General features: G+C 43.7%; 1 protein-coding gene across 3 annotated transcripts in view; it reads right to left on the bottom strand.

The window, feature by feature from the left end:
* Nucleotides 1-22526, bottom strand: part of LOC124118028 (TBC1 domain family member 30-like) — a 129247-nt gene that overhangs the window by 46346 nt on the left and 60375 nt on the right. Inside the window, exon 1 of one of the 3 annotated variants that reach the window (XM_046480071.2) lies at nucleotides 10255-10743. The exons of the other annotated variants lie outside the window; for them this stretch is intronic. The gene's annotated coding sequence lies outside the window, so the exon portion shown is untranslated. Of the gene's footprint in view, nucleotides 1-10254; nucleotides 10744-22526 lie in introns of those variants that run through there. 3 annotated transcript variants of the gene reach the window in all.

Here is a 22526-nt window from a genome sequence, read left to right as displayed (position 1 = left end):
TAGGCATGAGTTGAGACACAAGAGGTTGCTTAAACGAGGTCGGAGAGGGCTGCCCCAAGAGACGCTATCGATCCAGATATGAAGGCGCATTAATAACTGTCGGGCCAGTGTTATGACAGAAAATCTGCGCCTCTGACGAATACCTCTTTCACAGTACCTGTCTGCCCGTTGGTTAAGGAATCGTTAACATAATGACAAAAATGAAACGATCTATGAAACGGCACACCCATCGAGTACACATCGACTATCTAAGACTGGTCTCTGCAAACACAACTGAAAGGAACTCGTCTATGACGAAAAATATGAAAATGAAATCCCAGACAGCCTATTGCTTTGAGACGAATAAGCACTTGGTTCAGTCACGAATTCCTCGTATAACCGCTCAATATATTCACGCCAGGCAGGAATTACCAACACGTTTTCATTCCGTTGTTATCACTAATTGAACTGAAAGAAGACCTGATTTTACCAAATCTAAGAAAGCCGATATTTATGAACGAAAAATGACAAAATCGGACATCGGCGCTTTTATATTTTTAAACTAACAGCAAGTTCAGAAATAAACGCCTAAAATGACAGACATTTCAAAATTATTTCCTGGTTTCAGTTACCTGAATGGTCAGAATGCGACTGTGAGTCAGTGTCCCTCCGTCCCTCGCGAACTCTTCGTGAACGCACGTGCGAATTGTTGCGAAAGTCAAACATGTCCCGGAGAAACCTTCATTCCTCTACAGATTCTCACGGTCTGTTGATAAACGAGCAGAGTCCAAACAATCAATACTGATTGGCCCAGGGGGCAATACGCACAAGACTGTAGTCAGGAATCGCCAACCTATCGTTCGTGACGGTGTAATCGTCTGCTTCTGTGAACCTCCGTCCACCATTAATCAGTGATGTCATTTCGTTCCGGCACCCCGGGGAATGCGAGGTGATTCAGACCCGAGCCGTTACTCAATACCATCCCACGACAACAGCGAAAGGTTTTCAGCTTTAATGGAAAGCCAAATCTGTTGACAGCTGCGGATCTCGCGAAACATTTCCAAAGAAGTTTCGCATTGAGATTCTGTGCATTCCGTAGGGGTTTCTCAAAGTTTGAATTAAATCTTCTATGATATATGTCCGCGATGCAACACATTGAGCCAAGAACGCTCACAAATAACGATTTCTTCATAAAAATAATGGCGCAACAGTCGAAAGAATAAGTACACTAGTTTGCAAGGGGCGGGAAAATAGCCAAACCTATTTCACTTGGAGGTACAGTTTCGTGATCATCTTACGAACTGACAATCTACAGACATGGCTGTCCTCTAAAATACAAATTATGTGTTCCTGTCACAACAGATAAAACACACACTGTAAGTTTGGCTCGACGCTGTTTTGAACAGTACACCAGTATAAAGCCACGGTAACATGGTTTCCTATGAGGAAATAAAGCACAAAACCCTTTCCATATCCAATAGAAATGTCTGCATAAAGCAGAGTCGATTGTGCGATTCCGACCACACCATGAGCATGTATCACTATCAAATAGTGATGATACAGGTGTTCGCGAAAAGATGAGCGTAACCTGCCCCACCGGTGGCACAAGTCACAAACACATGCAAAGACAAGTCAATTGTTCGCCTGAGAAAACTCAGGGATATATGGTACGTCAAAATAGGGAATTGCATCGGACATAATCTTTGTCACTGATGCGTCAAATTTGGAAATGTCCCCCACATGTCTGCTATAAAACATTTTGAAAGCTTTACTGAGGCCTTGGATGTTGTACACTTGATCAAGCAACTTCTGAGCAGGAGTCGTATGACGCACTTTGAAATCTTTGAAAGCCCGAGGTTATGTCTAAGACTTTTACCATTTTGTTGAAACCCACGAGAAGGGGCATTTTGGTGATTATGATATTCCAACTCACGATCATCGATTTGGTCACGATGCAAGAGACACAACTCTGCACAGAGATTGCGGTTCCTCAGACGACTGAGTGGTCCACCCGTGCCGAAGCGAAACTTGCATATAACCCGTCTGTAACCCGCTGAGAGAACATAGACATTTAAGGTACTGTCGGAAATGCTACAAAACTGCTTTTTGCCTGTTAAAAAGGGATATATTTTTTCACAGACTGTTGTTATTGAAATATCGAATAATTACCGATCGCCCTACCTGTGGTTTGAAGTATTTCAGTCACAAGGAGTCCCATCGACAAGTTTACAGGAGACAAATTCGAACGAAAACACGATGTTCACATTTATTCTAAGTCCAATGATGGCAGTCTGAAACGGACTATAGAAATATGCGCACGTGACTCCGTCACCTCGGGACAGGTGTTAGGTAATTACCTCAGGTTATAGGTCATTTCATACATGCAGGACAACACACGAATATTTTCTAAGTTTATCATCATTTTACCTGTAAAATTACATTTTAAGGGTAATCACAATGTCGTATTTAGGACAGGCTAGCTTAGGGCAATTCGTGTCATTTTAATATATGTTCTTTTTATGGTCCTATGACTCGTATTTATTAAATGAAGCCAGAAAAGCATTTTTCTAGCTTTTCCGACAGTACATTAGTCGGGGGAGTTAGTGGGCAATGGCTAACCAAACTAAATGTAAACTTCTGTCGCATTTTGATAATAATCCGACGACATTGGCAATTTTGGCCGGGGATCCCACAATTGGCTAGGCTCCAGTCAATAACATGTGCCTATTTTTAGATTTTTAAAAGGTTGCCGAATACAATAATCTACCTGTTTAAGTGTGTATAAACATGGCCATTGCTTCCCAATACAACACGTCGACGTGTTTCTATATACGTGATAACTATGCCTGTTAACAGACATCTTAGCGCTTTTCTGTGCCTCTACACGATACTTTTTCCTTTACATTACAGAGTTGCCAAGGAACACCTTATTTTTATGTTCCTAGTGCCGATACTTACAATATTGCTATACGAACACATCTACGTATTTCGGCATTCTTTTGTTTACTGTGTTTAACACCGCACTCAGTAATATTCAAGCTGTATGACGACGGTCTATAAACAATCCAGTGATTGATATCATGAGCATCGACCCACGCTTTTGGGAAACGATGACATGCATCAACCAAGTCAGCAAGCCTGACCACCCGATCCCGTTAGTCGTCTTTGAAGACAAGCTATATATGACAATGTTACCTACTAACATTTAGACCCGTGAAGATCCGGAATTGGTCTTCAGCAACCCATGCTTGCCATAAAAGGCGACTATGCTTGTCGTAAAATGCGACTAACGGGATCGGGTGGTCAGGCTCGCTGACTTGGTTGATGCATGTCATCGATCCCAATTGCGTGGATCGATGCTCATGATGTCAATCACTGGATTGTCTGGTCCAGACTCGATTATTTACCGACCGCCGTCATATAGCTGGGATATTGCTGAGTGAGGCGTTAAACAACAAACAAATCATAAAAACAAAAAACTGTAATGGACACATAAGACCCTGGATAATAAAACATAGAAATGAGAGAATCTTACGACTCTCATTGTCGGGCAAACACCCACACAAACACAGCAGTTCCTAATGGTATCGAAATAGTTCCCTCGAGACAGGGTGTTCTCCACACCTTCAACTGATGCTGTGATGGGCACTGCCATCATTGGTATCCGACACAGTAGAGTGATCTTCACAACTTTGGTAAGTAGAAATACCTTTAACCTCTTGGAATAATTTCTTTTTCTTATTACGGATACCTTTTGGGGCCATTTGTCTTTTTTATTTTTTTCGATACTATCATGAAATTTCAAGACACTAAGTTGAAATTTCAAGATACTGAGTTGAAATTTCAAGATGATTATTGGGAAATTTCAATTTAGTATGTATCTTGAGTGCGGCGTTAAACAACAAACCAACAACAACAACTACTAACATTTATCTACCTGTTCCATTCTATTATGCGTGACCCTATTACCCATTAACATACATGCACGTGTTCCAACGAGCCCATGGACTGTCCGGTAAGACTATACGTCCCCAGCAACCCATGCGTGTCGAAAGAGTGAGTGAGTGAGTGAGTTGGGTTTTAACGCCGCTTTTAACAGTATTCCAGTTATATCACGGCGTGTCAGCTTAATGTGGGAAGAACGCCCCAAGTGATGCAGGTCTCAGACGTTTACCACTTCGGTGAAACCCACGAGCACGGGTATGGTGCTGACAAACCTAGAAACATAATCGGGGCGAACCGGGATTCGAACCCACAATCATAGGTTTCTGGCGTGCCCAAGGGACGCAACTCTGCACAGCGAATCGCGGCGCCTTAGACGACTGGGCCACCCGTGCCCCTGCATGTCGCAAGAGGCGACCAAATGGATCATGTGGACAGTCTCGATTACTTGGTTGATTGCATGTCATCGTATCCCAGTTGCGCGGATTGGTGCTCGGGATGTCAATCACCCTATTGTCTGGTCCAGGTTCGGTTATTTACGGATCGCCGTAATGAAGTTAGAATATTGTTCAGTGCAGCGTTAAACAACAAAAATCTCCCAATCACCCTATACATGACAACATCAGACATCGGCGTGCTTATTCGTGACACTATTGCATCCATTTATGTTCCAGCATTCCAATATATGACAATGTTGCCTGGTACCACATCAACGTGTTTCAGCATTCATACATATGACAGGGCGGTCGGGTAGCCTAGTGGTTAAAGCGTTCGCTCGTCACTCCAAAGACCCGGGTTCAATTCCCGACATGGGTACAATGTGTGAAGCCCATTTCTGGTGTCCCTCGCTGCGATATTGCTGTAATATTGTTAAAAGCGGCATAAAACCATATTCACTCACTCATATATATATGACAATGCTACCTGGAAACACATCTCCATATTTCAGCATTCCTGTGTATGACAATGCTGCTTTGTAACACCTATCTACGTGTTTCAGCATTCCTACACATCACGACGTTGCATAGTAACACAAGTCCGTTTTTCAGCATTCTTATAACTAGCAATGTTGCCTTGTAACACATACCGACGTGTTTCAGCATTCCTAAATATGAAGCTGTTGTCTAGTAACACCTCTACGCGTTTCATCATCCCTATATATGATAATGTTGCCTAGTACTACAAGTACTTTTTTCAGGATTCCTATATATCCATGACAATATCGCCAATCACCAGGCATCCGTGCGTTCCAGCACATGAGAACATTAAATTCCCTACCCACGACCATGTGTAACAACAGACTTACTTCAGGCGTTCCTATCCATGACAACATTACGTGTCGGACACCGATTCTTAACAAGGTTTTGTCAAGATCCCGTGAGCTGTCATGTTCGATAGAAACTCGTCCTCCAGATAACCGCGTGAACGTTTCCTCGTCTAGTCACCTTCAGATAATAACGAGGGCAAACTGTCAGCTTTAACTACTGCCCAACCCTAATCATTTTCCCCGCCTGCCGACCGAATATGTGTTGATGGGGACAGTTATTCTTGGGAGCCAGGAAACTAGGAGCTACACCAAGGCCGAAATCGTCGTACCCTCTTGTAGCCCACAGGGAAGGAGTGTTTGTTTCAACGCCGCTTTTAACAGTACTTCAGTTTTACTACAGCGTGTCAGCTTTTAGTCGGATGGTTGGTTGTTGTTTAACGCCGCACTCAGCAATATTCCAGCTATATGACGGCGGTCGGTAAATAATCGAGTCTGGACCAGACAATCCAGTGTTTGATATCATGAGCATCGATCCACGCAATTGGTATACGATGACATGCATCAACCAAGTCAGCGAGCCTGACCACCCGATCCCGTTAGTCGCCTTTTACGACAAGCATAGTCACCTTTTACGGCAAGCATTGATTGCTGAAGACCTATTCTACCCCGGATCTTCACGGGTAAGGGAAAGTCGGAAGTGTGGCGGTTCTTAGACGTTTAAACACTTTGGTGAAACTCAGGAATACGGGTATCGTGCTGCCAAGCCAAGTTATAGAACTTCTTGTCCAGAACGTTGGTCCATTGATTGTATAACTTTCATGTTGCAGTTCTGAGTGAGTGAGTTGGGTTTAACGCCGCTTTTAACAGTATTCCAGTTATATCACGGCGTGACAGCTTAATGTGGGAGGAAAGCCCCAAGTGATGCATGTCTCAGACGTTAACCACTTCGGTGAAACCCACGAGCACGGGTATGGTGCTGACAAACCTAGAAACATAATCGGGGTGAACCGGGATTCGAACTCACAATCACAGGTTTCTGGCGTACCCAAGGGACGCAACTCTGCACAGCGAATCGCGGCGCCTTAGACGACTGGGCCACCCGTGCCCCCGTTGCAGTTCTGAACAAAAGAATGCATTCTGAGATGGACATACAAACGGGACCGTCAATGATGGGGCATAGGGCATAGGGCTAGAACGAGTCCAAGTTAACTACCCGGGTACCCACACCCCTATTACCCCACCCTACCCGGGTACCCGCTGTTGGGGTCAAGAGATAAATACAAAATGTCCGATTGGGAATAGTTTGACAGTAGCCCTGGCAGAATGTATTAATATACACGTATAAAACGATGCGGTCATGCATACACTGAAGTTGGCTGAAGTTTTATCTTTGTTCAAACATATGTAAGTCAAAATGAATGCGTTCATAGTCATGAAGAAATGCGAACATTAGAGACTCAAAGTTCTTGTGTGACCATGTAGTTATAGTGAATTTTTGTCATGAAACAATACATCACGTGACTAACCACGGGTCCGGGTAGTCATGTGGGTACCCGGGACCTACTCAGTACCCAGCCGGCCCGAGTTACCCGTCCCAGCCCTAATGGGGTAGCTACTATGTTTGTATTGTTAGTGAGTTGACTTGGTTTTACATTGTATACATCATCCATCGGGATGTAATCGTACAAAAGTTTAAGCTTTTTGTTGGTTTGTTTTGTTTGTTGTTAAACGCCGCATTCCAGCTATATGACGGTGGTCTGTAAATAATCGAGTTTGGACCATGCTTGGGAACTGCAAAGGGACACTGTTGCTGTCTCATAGCGGTCATCAGTAGTTTGTGGAACTTGGCCCCGTGCCGTCACCCATCAGCTGATTATGTGAGAATTCCGATGGTTGGTTGGTTTGTTGTTTAACGCCGCACTCAGCAGTATTCCAGCTATATGACGGCGGTCTGTAAATAATCGAGTCTGGACCAGACAATCCAGTGATTGATATCATGAGCATCTATCTACACAATTGTGATACGATGACATGCTTTACCATTTCAGCGAGCCTGACCAACCGATCCCGTTGGTCGCCTCTTACGACAAGCATAGTCGCCTTTAAAGACAAGCATGGGTTGCTGAAGACCTATCCTACCTCGGATCTTCACGGGTCAGGTTTTATGGGATGATGACCAATGGTCATATTGTCGGAGGTCTGGAATCCAGGCCAGAAGAGCAATGATGTAATGTCAGTGGTCAACCTTACAACATGACAATGTGTGCATTGGTCAGATTAGAGAGTTGACCGATTGTGGAGGCGGCAGTTATTCTACCCCGGAATCTTCACGAATTCCGATGGTGCGATGGGATCTCTTGAACCTTGTTCCACAGAAATATATCTTAGCACTTATCTCAGTTACATAATATTCAGCGCTTAGATACCGTAAGATCGATTTTTGGAACCATGCATGGGATCATAACTTGTCAAGCAGTCTGCAATTCTATCCATCACCTTATTATTTCAAGCTTAACTGGTTTCCACGAGTGTGAGAATGAATTGGGCTTGAACCGCTCTTTGAACATTACTATTGGTTGTCTACCTTTGTGTGTGAGGAATCCCCAACGTTCCACGGTTAACGGGTCGTAACAGACGTTTCCAACTTGGTGAAATGAACGGGCATAGATAAGACGTTATAGAAGATCAAGTTTCTGGGACTCGAACCCAGAATCATCGGATCCGGGCACGTTAAAAAGTCGCAAGCCATTGAACCACACAGGCCCTTTCGTTTTCGGCGTGACGAGCGAACGCTTTAACCACTAGGCTACCCGACCGCCCCTTGTCTAACACGAGCCCTGTCTAACACGAGGACTGCCAAACAGTCCTTTCTTCTCCAGTATCCAAGACGTTATAGCACAGACTATGGCCTCTGGTGTACAGTATACGTGTGACATATTGATTTCTTAAGTGATCACGAAAGTACTCGATACGTTACGGGGTTGGTAGATGTAAATGACCTAACTGTATAATCCACGGCACTGAAGTATACCAATGGCGGAGTAACACGGACTGTTTCAGATCAGAATGATGTTATTGGAGGCGACAATGGTGTTGTTGTTTTGTTGTTTCACGCCAAACAACAAAATTCCAGCTGTAGAACGGTGGTCTGTAAATAATCGAGTCTGGACCAAACAATCCAGTGATTGACATCATGAGCATCGATCTACGCAATTGGGATACGATGGCATGCATCAAATCAAGTCAGCGAGCCTGACCACCCGATCCCGTTAGTCGCCTATAACCATGATTACGACAAGCATGGGTTGCTGAAGACCTATTCTAACCCGGATGTTCACGGGAGCGACAACTGTGAATGCCATCACCTCAGACAGTAATACATGTTGGTTTGTCTATGTGTATGGCTCTTGTTAAACATGTACCAGGATTCCCTGGGGGAGAGAAGCAAGGTTTGGGGTGAATAGCTTTGCGTGTGATACACGCAGATCGATAGAGTAAAAGCTGGGTTGGATTCATCAGCGATGCCCCTGGGCCTACATGTAATGTGTGGTGTTAGGAAATCGTGTCAGTCTCGTGTTTTCCCTACTAGTGTCTCTTCTGACTTAAGTATATTAAAACAGTACCACCATAGAGGATGACGCAGTGTCACTTGTATTCCCATATACTGAGACGAAGATGGGTTTGAACACAAAAGCCATCATTGTGTTTCAGAATATAAAACTCGTTTGGAGTCCGACGTGACCTATGGATGTCCGCCCAATGTCAGCTTGGTACTTTCTTCTTGGTCAACTGTGGCCCTTTATTTACCAAACAGAACCACAAAGTACAAAGTTGTTTTGTTCCGATGTTAACTGTAAAATGGGAATTGTTTGTAGGCAGACAAGAGTGAGTGAGTGAGTGAGTGAGGTTTTACGCCGCTTTTAGCAATATTCTAGCAATATCACGGCGGGGGACACCAGAAATGGGCTTCACACATTGTACCCATGTCGGGAATCGAACCCGGGTCTTCGGCGTGACGAGCGAACGCTTTAACCACTAGGCTACCCGACCGCCCCCTAGGCAGACAAGACATATTGGTATCCGTCCCAATGACCAAGTTGGTTCATTCTTGCCCTTTACTAACCACGATACAACAAAACAAATATCATTGTGAACATGTGTGTAGCAGGGGGGACGCGTTTTTTTTATAACAGATCCAAAAACCTCACCGTCCATGTATGCGCCGATGCAGGGACATACATCTAGGTTAACTGTAAAGCGGACTTCAGTTATAAAGTATCGCAAGTCTACGCTCACGTAGTGTTAGGTACTGTCGAGCTAGCTTCATGTCATAACGGACATTGACGCTACAGTATAGTAAGTCTGTCCAAGGGCAGGTCCGGCATTTAGGGGTCTATAATATCAGACCCCTCATAGTGGGGGTCAAGGGTGGGGGGTAATCGTCTACAAAATACATTTGCTTTTCAAGAGGGGACCCCCCTGGACCCGACCGGACCCCCTCCCTGCATTGCTTCATTTCAACAGACATCGTGGCTACGGGATCGTAAATCTACGCTTACGTATAAATACTTGCCGCCACGATTATGTATTTAAACCAGACGTTCAACTCTCATTTTCCGCCACTCCCACTCCCATCCCTACTTCATCGCCTTGTATACTTACAATTAACATATGTGGGGGACTGAATATGGTATTACGTTTCATATACGTCATGTATGTCTACAGTTTGAGCGGAAGTACCACGACACAGATACTCGTAGTGGTGTATCAGCCATATGATACACTTAAAACAGTTTTGGGGGTTAACCTGAATACAGCATAACACGCCGAGGCGGATGCGAGGTGGATGCGAGGCGGAACTGCCCGGTTACAACGGGCACCGGGTTGATGGGGAAACTGACAAGGTACCACACACCACCTGGTGACACCGTCCTGGGATAATACCGTTCTAGTACGTAAACACAGACCAAGATTAAGAACACTAGATGGATATAAACATTATCATGAGGCCTTACACATACCACAATACCAAGGCAACAACACTCGCGTAGATCCTAGTAACTCACATGTGCATCAACGTGGGGATGTCCACAAGGTACTCCGGCTGATAACCGCCTTCCTTCTCACCTAAATCTGTTCTGGTGGGGGTCCTAGTAAACAAATCCAACTGGGCGTTAGTCTGAAAGGCAATCCAATTCACGAATGCACGATTTTACACGTCCTCGGAGCTGCACCAACACACCATCTCATAGATCTGTTCACGTTGATCAGCTGACTAATAACTGTCGTCTGCTTGCTCGCGGCACAGGAAGACCCGATGTGCACCTCATTGACTAAACCTTCTGTGATGTTGACATCTCCCTATGACCATCATGGGTTATGAACGCTGCCTTAGGGGGTCCAGTTCAGTTGTGTGTCTTCTTTCACCCCCAAATGGCCGAGGTCTTGATTTCGGCTGGCAGGCACACGACCCGGCCCGTTGCTAGCTCTTCGTCCTCTCGTGGCGTGTGGATTTATCAATGAAAGCGCTTTTGTCCAATCACGATCGATAACTTGGGTGATTATCATAATTTATCTTCCAGGTCAGATTCATTAGCCTGGCGTATTCATTGCGGTGCGGAGACGACCTCGTCCTGTTTCCAAGTACGGATTTGCGTCACATGCGGTCACATATAGCGACTGCTCGATTGATTATTTCGTCTTGCTGGCAAACGGCTAATTGCTGTTTCAGGATCTCGATAATGAGAGGTGTATGTTGCACCTGGTGGGTACACCTGTCTCCCCGATTTCATAATGGTTTTGCCGTGTTAATTCTCATTTATTAGTCCCATCTGCCAGCGTCACACCCGGCTCATATCTGACAGGCCATAAGCATAGCAATCCGAGTGTTGTAAAACCGGACTACTTCTCAATTTAGCCAATGTATAAATATCCACCCACCACCTTTAGCAAATATTGTTAATTCTTATCACAAAGCCCTTATCATACAAGGTGGTAAATCTTATCATTCGCATCATCAGTAACAAATACCAACCCAAACGTCAATAGCAAAATACGCCGTGAACGACTAAGGGAGGTAAGCGCTGTGTGAAAGAAAACATCATAACCATAGAATTTCCGATGACGACCGAGAAGCTGTATTGACATTCCAAATATAGAGATTCCGACGTATGTCGTAGACGTCAGCATTGGTTGGCATGGAGCTGCATTTATGTATCCTGCCTCCAACAGTTATTAACAGGAAGGCTAACAAGTGCTGACTATTCACGGTTAATGACGAATTGGTTCATTCAATGTTTTTGAATTATTTAAAAAACGACTTTTAATAACCTTACAAAGTACAAATTGGTTAATTGATCGATCTCTTCAAAGACCGATATTTTTTACTTATTCAAAAACGACTTTCAATAATCTTACAAGGTTCAAATTGGTTAATTGATCAATCTTTTCAAAAGCCGATATTTTTTTTACTTATACAAAAACGACTTTTAATAACCTTACATGGTACAAATTGGTTAATGATCGATCATTCCCTATTGAGGTTTCTGTGGATGTGTAAGAATCGTTGAATCGTTAACGAATGATGGTTTTTTTCTTACTTAGAATTGAAACGTATTGGCTTTGACTGCGCGAATACTCCCGCGAGGAGTTCTGGTTAGAATAAGTCAACAGCATAATATGGCCGAAAGAGGTTTGTTGTTTAACGCCGTACTCAGCAATATTCCAGCTATATGGTCTGTAAATAGTCGAGTCTGGACCAGACAATCCAGTGATTGATATCACGAGCATCGATCCATGCAATTGGGATACGATGACTTGCATCAGCCAAGTCAACAAGCCTGCCACCCGATCCCGTTAGACGCCTCATACGACAAGCATAGTCACCTTTTAAGGCAAAGGGTTGCTGAAGACCTATTCTAACCCGGATGTTCAGAGTTACATATATCTGGAGACGTTGCACGGCTTACTTAGCGACATGTCACAACATGGTTTAGTACCATCCCGAAGCCAACACAGACAAAACAAAACCTTTTGGGTGAGAAGAATGTATGTCGTGAATGATTGAATCTTTCAATGTTATCCACTGCTTGTCTACCGTGGTAAAATAAATATTTTCATCCGACATGACGTTTGTCTGCACACATCACTGCGACAACACGACATTGTCTCAGCCACGGCCCCCTTTAGGCTACTTCTATCATTAGCTCAACTAAAATGTCAAACGTGTAAAATGGGTAAAGTTACTCTGTATAAAACAAGCCGTCTAAATGTCAGGCCCGTAGTCTGGCGTGGGCGGCCGATTCCTGCCCCACCCCCGCATCAAAACACATTGATTTTCTGACCATACACAGCAGTTAATGGCAGATGATGGCATTGTTCCATTGTCCATCACTGGTCGGATCTTATACTGATAATATAAACATTGTCGGTATGGAGACAATTACGGTCATGGCGTCGTCAAGGTGATAGAGAGTCCAGGGATCGTTAGAATTATGTAGGAACGAAATAGAATCTTGTTTAGTTGTCCTTTCCAAACAAGAACAGAGGGCGGACATTGATAGTATTTGCAATATTGGTTCGGATGTTATTATATCATAGATCGCACATTCTATTAGCTACATTAGAACTAAAAACACATCTTTTCAAAATTGCTTTCTTCCAAAATGTAATTTCATCTTGCACATGAATGTCGAATTCTCACTGTCTGATCTCATTCTATTATTTCAGTGTCCCCTGCACCAATTCCCGAACTGTTGGCATTACATTTGTCAGATGCCACATGCTAAGTTTGTATCTCGAATTAATTAAGTAAGACGCCATTCTCCGGAAAATTACGATATTTTCCGAATGGAACAGATCTATGGGGGAATGACTTTAAGTTTGTTTTCTGTCGTCTGCGTTTTTTCGATGAATGTGGAAAATTGATGGAAGTGGATATATGCCAGGCTCTGGAATTCTTACGTTTCCGGACCAAGGAATGCATGCATAAAACATACCTGCAATATAATTAATAGTCCTGCGCCATGACCGTGGAATATATTTAATTTATGAACAAAATCAATCTAGAAATGCATACAAAAGCAGGTCTAGCCAGCTCAAGCTAGCTCTATTCCACATAGGGATTTTTAATTTTATTTTTAGAGTCAAGAACAAGGATATTGTGTAATATAAGATTTCAGAGATTAAATGTTAGTCTATATAATTAAGTGTGGGGTAAGATACAGTCGTTGTCCCCAGGTCCAGCGGGTGACATGTGTTGATTAGCCTCTGTTAGTCATGTTCCCCGAGTCAGAAAGACATTTTTTCACCCTGACATGGGTTGATATATACCCTCTTTGTAAGTCTATGTAACCCGTGAAAGTCCGGGTTAGAATAGGTCTTCAGCAACCCATGTTTGTCGTAATCATGGTAATAGGCGGCTAACGGGGTTGGGTGGTCAGGCTCGCTGACATCGCTGATGCCTGTCGTCGTATCCCATTGCGTGGATGGATGCTCGTGATATCAATCACTGGATTGTCTAGTCCAGATTCGAAAAAATACAGACCGCCGTCATATAGGTTGAACATATCCGAGTGCGGCGTTAAACAACAATCGAACAAATATTAGTTTATGTAACATGAAGTTACATCAACCCATGCCCCCCACCCCACCCCCTACACACACACACACACACACACACACACACAGACACACACACACGCACACACACAGACACACACGGACACACACAGACACACACACACACAGACACACACACACACACGCACACACACACGACAGGCGGACAATTCATGTTCCACTGCCCGTCCATTGGTTACACAAGCATCGTCAACATGTTTTGTTTGTTTGTTGTTTAACGCCGCACTCAGCAATATTCCAGCTATATGGCGGCGGTCTGTTAAATAATCGAGTCTGGACCAGACAATCCAGGGTTGACATCATGAGCATCGATCCACGCAATTGGGATCGATGACATGCATCAACAAAGTCAGCGAGCCTGGCCACCCGATCCCGTTAGTCGCCTTTTACGACCAGCATAGTCGCCTTTTACGGCAAGTATGGGTTGCTGAAGACCTATTCTACCCCGGAATCTTCACGGGTTCGTCAACATGTACATCATCTCTTTGGTGAACATGTAGTTAGTGCTAGGGCCGTTGAGCACCTCATGATGGAAACGAGGAGCTATCTAAATCACTTCTTACTATAATATTTCTTGAAACGGAGAAGGAAACTAAAACTGTCTTCATACTTGGAAATGACGTCGAATGAAGGCATGGAATAGGAACCTACGAACTCGTGAGTCATCGCGTAGCGACTACGCTTCTACCACGGTCTCAAATGATTCGGAATATGAAGAATATTCTCTGCACGCCTAGATCCTTAATGAAACCAGGCAACGTTTTAGTTGATTATTCAAAATTTGGTCTCAGATTTCTCTGCCTAAATTGACACTGGGGTTGTTACTATACTTATCGATGCATTGCAGATTTCCATGACCTGGCGGCTAGATGTGTTTGTTTGTTTGTTGTTTAACGCCGCACTCAGCAATATTCCAGCTATAAGATGGCGGCCTGTAAAAAAATCGAGTCTGGACCAGACAATCCAGTGATTGATATCATGACCATCGATCCACGCAATTGTGATCGATGACATGCATCAACCAAGTCAGCAAGCCTGACCACCGATCCCGTTAGTCGCCTCTTAGGACAAGCATAGTCGTCTTTTACAGCAAGCATGGGTTGCTGAAGACCTATTCTACCCCGGATCTTCAGGGGTAAGGAATTCCTATATATAGTTACCGATAAATCCTCAAAGACCTTTAACAAAACTTTTTCAAACAGTTTCAAATATAGAGATTCAATTCCAAATATTTTTGTTCGTATTTGATTTTTTTCAACACATCGCCTACAATAGCCGATGCCTGCCAGCAACGAAGGATAGGAAGCCAACTGCGTCATTTCCGAGTTTCCGGAAAGGGCAATGCTATTCTATTCCAGGACATGGGAGATTTACAAGTCCGTCGTGTGAGAAGGTTAACGCATGCCACCCACACCGTATCACGAGGGCAACACACCTATTGGCATACACAGCACCGTGCGGGGGATCGATGCGTCGCTCTATAGCTGGCACTGATGCATCTGATCGTGTGTGAACACCGACACAAAGTCGATAACTTCACAAAGATCGTACAAGCATGTGCAGTGAATGCGTTTAACTAACGACAATCGTATTTTGGGTTACTAAAGCTGAACGCGTCTGATATACGCAGTCCGTACGTCTGAGCGTAGGTTTGCGCACACGTTTGCGTACCTAGAAACTGGTACCAACTGAGGAAGGGCATGTTTGACATATTTGTTTTAAGAACTTGGTTTGTTTGTTGTTTAACGCAGCACTCAGCAATATTCCAGCTATATGACGGCGGTCTGTAAATAATCGAGTCTGGACCAGACATAACAGTGATTGATATCATGAGTTGCTGAAGACCAGTTCTATCCTGGACCTTCACGAGTGAAGTATTTGGTAATAATATAGATCCGCCGAGCAAAATGAATCACAAATGTGAAGTTATATCACGATTAGAAAACATCCTGCAGTGTAATCAAATGTCAGATACATGCAGTATATTAGGAGAAGGGCAGTAAGCACACCTTTCCTTAAAACAGTTGAGGGGCTTTTAAGGCATCACTTGTTAATATGTTGTGTTGGAAAACAATGTCTCAATGGCTTTAAGCCAAATAATAATGTTAACAAGCGTATACTTTCTTCGACGAAGTCATCTATAGCCCCCGCCCATTTTAACACATGGTCCCAAACCATGTATAACTGACCCAACATTTTTCTTAGCCCATGTCAAAATAGCTGCAATGGAAATTCTAAAATAAACATTTCTAAAACTCCTTAGTATCAGATGGCACCAGTTCTGTTCAGTATTGTGCTTTATATATAGACATGCAATGTTTGGCAAGGAAATATTTCTGGAAATAATGTCCACTAATACAAATTTCTAAAATTCATAAATAGCAAAAGGCAACAATTCAGCATGTGTCTGATAGATGTGGAAATTTTCATCCGGCATCGAACCCTACCCTTATTGTTGCCAATGAAACGTAAAAAATAAAAATTTCTAAAAGTGCTAAATATCAAAAGGCACCAGTTCAGTATGTGCCTGGTAGTCATGCAAAGTTTTGTAAGAAAGTATTTAACGGTTTTTGAGTTACGCTCCGGAAACGAACTCTACCCTATAGAACCTAAGTCCAACTTGTTGCCAATGAAACGTAAAAAATAAAAATTTCTAAAAGTGCTAAATATCAAAAGGCACCAGTTCAGTATGTGCCTGGTAGTCATGCAAAGTTTTGTAAGAAAGTATTTAACGGTTTTTGAGTTACGCTCCGGAAACGAACTCTACCCTATAGAACCTAAGTCCAACTTGTTGCCATTGGAACGTAAAAAATAAAACGTAAAAAACGTAAATTTTTTCTAAAATTCCTAAATAGCAAAAGGCACCAGTTCAGCATGAGTCTGATAGACATGCCAAGCTTCGTAGAGAATTATTTAAAAGTTTCTGAGTTATGCTCCGGAAACGATTTCGGGACGCGCGCACACACACACACACACACACACACACACACACACACACACACACACACACACACACACACACACACACACACACACACACACACACACACACACACACACACACACACACACACACACACACACACACACACACACACACACACACACGGACGGACGGACGGACGGACGGACGGAACCCACTTCTATATCCCCCGCCAACTCCGTTGGGGCGGGGAATAATAACGAAAACCACATCTGTCAATGAACGCATTGCCAGAAGTCCCCAGGCTCTAGCAAGAAGTCAAGATATTCATAATGTGTATACGTACATCTCCCTGGTTCTTGCCAAGCTTGCCAATGTGAAAACCATAATTCAGGTCATTGAAAATACAGTTTACTCGTCCCCAACTCAATTCCATATCTATCAATAGCATAAGTTCGTACGCTATTACATAGAAACAGTATGCCACACATCAAGTTGTTTGTTGTTTTACGCCGCACTCAACAATAGTCAAGCTGAATGACGGCGGTCTGTAAATAATCGCGTCTGAACCAGACAATCCAGTGAAATCTATGATTGCAGTTCCACGTAACTGAAATAAGATGACCGATTCTAACCCGGATGTTCAGTGGGCTGTGTCACACATCAGTGTCGACCAAGCTCATGTAGTCTTGCTTCTCTGCAATTACGTTCTTATCTGGAGCCTTTGTGGTGAGCCAGCTGATCTAAAGAAATGCCCCAGACCTTGGGGTTACGCCGCTCGTAACGCCAAGAACGCGCAAGTTGTAGATAAAGTATCCTGCGATCTACAAGAAATCGAAGCGTAACGAGTATGGTTTTACGCCGCTTTTAGCAATATTCCAGCAATGCCCCAGCGGAAATGGGCTTCACAATTTGTAACCATGTCGGGGATCGAACCCGAGTCTTCGGCGTGACGAGCGAACGCTTTAACCACTAGGCTACCCGACCGCCCCTGCGTTACCATTTACCTTAACGATTTAACATACCTGACTTGCGGCAGTCGTAAGATCGCTTAACGTAACGGACCCGAATCAATGCCTCTGCACAGGTTTGTCCATATGCACATTTTCAAACGGGCCGGTACACAATACTAAAAGCGACAAAACCCTTTCCATGGCCACAAGAAATCTCAAGGAACGATTGTACGATTCGGACTGAAAGCAACTATACTTTAACATTCAGTGTCCTAGGACAGTGGAAATGCCGAACGCTGAACGAATCACTTGGAGCTTTCCTCCACATTAGTGGTATAACTGAAATACTGTTCAAAGACGGGTAAAACCAAGCTCACTCACTCACTCAATATATCAACCAAGCTTGTCACTGTGAATGGATATGCCCTGCCCTTCTGCAGAACCCAGTCTGTGACAGTGGGGCCTCCAGATGGTTGTTGGGTACGCCCTGCCCTTCTGCAGAACCAAGTCTGTGACAGTGGGGCCTCCAGATGGTTGTTGGGTACGCCCTGCCCTTCTGTAGAACCCAGTCTGTGAGAGTTCATGGGGCCTCCAGATGGTTGTTGGGTACGCCCTGCCCTTCTGCAGAACCCAGTCTGTGACAGTGGGGCCTCCAGATGGTTGTTGGGTACGCCCTGCCCTTCTGTAGAACCCTGTCTGTGAGAGTGCATGGGGCCTCCAGATGGTTGTGGGGTACGCCCTGCCCTTCTGCAGAACCCAGTCTGTGACAGTGGGGCCTCCAGATGGTTGTTGGGTACGCCCTGCCCTTCTGTAGAACCCAGTCGGCGACAGTTGGGACCTAAGGTGTTCCTTTAATAGACATGAATGTCCTGCACGAACATATCATCCAACCTGTTGTCATTAGACAAAAGTTAAAAGGATGTGCATGAAATACCCTCTGTACCATCCAGTGACAGCGAGGTCACTATGTGTACAACCCGGTGCTCCAAGTTAACCTAGCTGATGACAGTGATCACCCTGGATGTTGTAAAATGTTTAGGCAAGTCCTGCTCCAAGTTAACCTAGCTGATGACTGCAATCTCTCTGGATGTTGTAAAATGTTTAGGCAAGTCCTGCTCCAAGTTAACCTAGCTGATGACGGTGATCACTCTGGATGTTGTAAAATGTTAAGGAAAGTCCTGCTCCAAGTTACCCCAGCTGATGACTGTAATCACTCTGGATGTCGTAAAATGTTAAGGCAGGTCCTGCTCCAAGTTAACCTAGCTGATGACAGTGATCACCCTGGATGTTGTAAAATGTTAAGGTAAGTCCTGCTCCAAGTTAACCTAGCTGATGACTGCAATCACTCTGGATGTTGTAAAATGTTTAGGCAAGTCCTGCTCCAAGTTAACCTAGCTGATGACAGTGATCACCCTGGATGTTGTAAAATGTTAAGGTAAGTCCTGCTCCAAGTTAACCTAGCTGATGACTGCAATCACTCTGGATGTTGTAAAATGTTTAGGCAAGTCCTGCTCCAAGTTAACCTAGCTGATGACAGTGATCACCCTGGATGTTGTAAAATGTTAAGGTAAGTCCTGCTCCAAGTTAACCTAGCTGATGACTGCAATCACTCTGGATGTTGTAAAATGTTTAGGCAAGTCCTGCTCCAAGTTAACCTAGCTGATGACAGTGATCACCCTGGATGTTGTAAAATGTTTAGGCAAGTCCTGCTCCAAGTTAACCTAGCTGAGGACAGTGATCACCCTGGATGTTGTAAAATGTTTAGGCAAGTCCTGCTCCAAGTTAACCTAGCTGATGAATGCAATCTCTCTGGATGTTGTAAAATGTTTAGGCAAGTCCTGCTCCAAGTTAACCCAGCTGATGACTGTAATCACTCTGGATGTTGTAAAATGTTAAGGTAAGTCCTGCTCCAAGTTAACCTAGCTGATGAATGCAATCTCTCTGGATGTTGTAAAAAGTTAAGGCAAGTCCTGCTCGAAGTTAACCTAGCTGATGACTGCAATCACTCTGGATGTTGTAAAATGTTTAGGCAAGTCCTGCTCCAAGTTAACATAGCTGATGACTGCAATCACTCTGGATGTTGTAAAATGTTTAGGCAAGTCCTGCTCTCAGTTAACCTAGCTGATGACTGCAATCACTCTGGATGTTGTAAAATGTTTAGGCAAGTCCTGCTCTCAGTTAACCTTGCTGATGACTGCAATCACTCTGGATGTTGTAAAATGTTTAGGCAAGTCCTGCTCCAAGTTAACCTAGTTGATGACGGTGATCACTCTGGATTTTGTAAAATGATTAGGCAAGTCCTGCTCCAATTTAACCTAGCTGATGACGGTGATCACTCTGGATGTTGTAAAATGATTAGGCAAGTCCTGCTCCAAGTTAACATAGCTGATGAATGCAATCTCTCTGGATGTTGTAAAATGTTAAGGCAAGTCCTGCTCCAAGTTAACATAGCTGACGAGGGTGATCACTCTGGACGTTGTAAAATGTTTAGGCAAGTCCTGCTCCAAGTTAACCTAGCTGATGACTGTAATCACTCTGGATGTTGTAAAATGTTAAGGCAAGTCCTGCTCCAAGTTAACCTAGCTGATGACTGTAATCACTCTGGATGTTGTAAAATGTTTAGGCAAGTCCTGCTCCAAGTTAACCTAGCTGATGACTGTAAACACTCTGGATGTTGTAAAAAGTTAAGGCAAGTCCTGCTCCAAGTTAACCTAGCTGATGACTGCAATCACTCTGGATGTTGTAAAATGTTTAGGCAAGTCCTGCTCCAAGTTAACATAGCTGATGACTGCAATCACTCTGGATGTTGTAAAATGTTTAGGCAAGTCCTGCTCTCAGTTAACCTAGCTGATGACTGCAATCACTCTGGATGTTGTAAAATGTTTAGGCAAGTCCTGCTCTCAGTTAACCTTGCTGATGACTGCAATCACTCTGGATGTTGTAAAATGTTTAGGCAAGTCCTGCTCCAAGTTAACCTAGTTGATGACGGTGATCACTCTGGATTTTGTAAAATGATTAGGCAAGTCCTGCTCCAAGTTAACCTAGCTGATGACGGTGATCACTCTGGATGTTGTAAAATGATTAGGCAAGTCCTGCTCCAAGTTAACATAGCTGATGACGGTGATCACTCTAGATGTTGTAAAATGTTTAGGCAAGTCCTGCTCCAAGTTAACCTAGCTGATGACTGTAATCACTCTGAATGTTTTAAAATGTTTAGGCAAGTTCTGCTTCAAGTTAACCTAGCTGATGACGGTGATCACTCTGGATGTTGTAAAATGTTAAGGCAAGTCCTGCTTCAAGTTAACCTAGCTGATGACGGTGACCAATCTGGATGTTGTAAAATGTTTAGGGAAGTCCTGCCTTCTGTAGAACATGGGCTGTATTAGGGAGGGCTTTTCAAAGGGATAAGCATGCCCTGCCTCTGTAGACACAGCAATGACCAGATTCACCCAATTACTTAAAGAAGACATCTCATCTTCACACCAGGTAGGACCTGTCCTCGGTAGTCCATTTCAAACAATACCAAACCAGGGGAAAGCCTAGTCACTCATTAAAGGGATGATGACTGCAACCATTTAACTACGCCAAAGGAAATCAATTCCAGCTGATATTGAATTGTAATTCTCTTTAATGTAAGCAGCGAGCCTCAGACAATCATGGGAGGCTAAGAGGACGTGTAACATGTCTGGTGATATATCTAACCGATAGATCACCTGTCCAAACTGACAGGACTTCAAAGCGGTAGCTCATGCAGTCTGTGCACGCAACTCTCTCAGACGCTTCATGTTTGATTAATCAATTCGGATACAAGGCACGATTTGTGGCAGGCCTGTGTCACTAATCTGGCTAACTAGGTTACAATGGCAAAATGACTTATAGTTATTGACAAGCTTTTGTGAGGTGGAAGCTTTCGCCAATAATGAAACAGGCTTTTGATTACAGATATTTGTAAATCCTGGGAAAGGAAAGCGTAAAGCTTCAAAAGTGTGTAAATATTACTCAGGCAATTTTAGTTTTGTGAGTGAGTGTGTGAGTGAAAATATCATGACAGATCACAGTGAATAGAGTTTATTGCTTTTTGTTGCTTCATGCTACAATATTTCAGCAATATTTCAGATATGATGACAGCCTGTAAATAATCTCATCTGGACCAGACAATCCAGGGATTGATATTATGACCTACATCTGGGTATGTCGACACGCCATCAGCGAAAAATGTCTATCATGCCATCAGTATAGCATTGAGTGAGTGAGTGAGTGAGTGAGTTGGGTTTAATGCCGCTTTTAACAGTATTCCAGTTATATCTCAGCTTAATGTGGGAGGAAAGCCCGAAGTGATGCAGGTCTCAGACGTTTACCACTTCGGTGAAACCCACGAGCCAGTTTAGGTGCTGACAAACCTAGAAACATAATTGGGGCGAACAGGGATTCGAACCCACTATAATAGGTTTCTGGCGTGCTAAAGGGACGCAACTCTGCACAGCGAATCGTTGCAACGTAGACAACTTGGACACCCGCATCCCCCAATTTTAGTTTAATGAAGCAAAATAAGTTCTTAGCCGGTGGTCTTCACCAAATACCTGACTTAATGTCAGTACCCAGGTGTTCGGGAGACATCACTCAGACAACATAATGAAGAAAGGTACAAGAGTCACATACTTTTTATTGGCCTTGGTCTAATTCCACAAAGGGATCTTAGCACTACGACTGTCATAAATCAGTATCAAAGAATGGGAGTGAAGATCATCTTAGCGCTAAGTCGGATTTGTGGGTACTGATATATTCTCAGTTCAGAGACACTGCGTGTGAATCCCTAGGATCC

The sequence above is a fragment of the Haliotis rufescens genome, unplaced genomic scaffold (assembly GCF_023055435.1).
Source record: "Haliotis rufescens isolate VD_foot unplaced genomic scaffold, xgHalRufe1.0.p SCAF_16, whole genome shotgun sequence".
In the NCBI taxonomy this organism is placed as follows: domain Eukaryota; kingdom Metazoa; phylum Mollusca; class Gastropoda; order Lepetellida; family Haliotidae; genus Haliotis; species Haliotis rufescens.
Note: the sequence above shows the minus strand (reverse complement) of the source record. Positions and strands in the feature narration are given on the sequence as shown.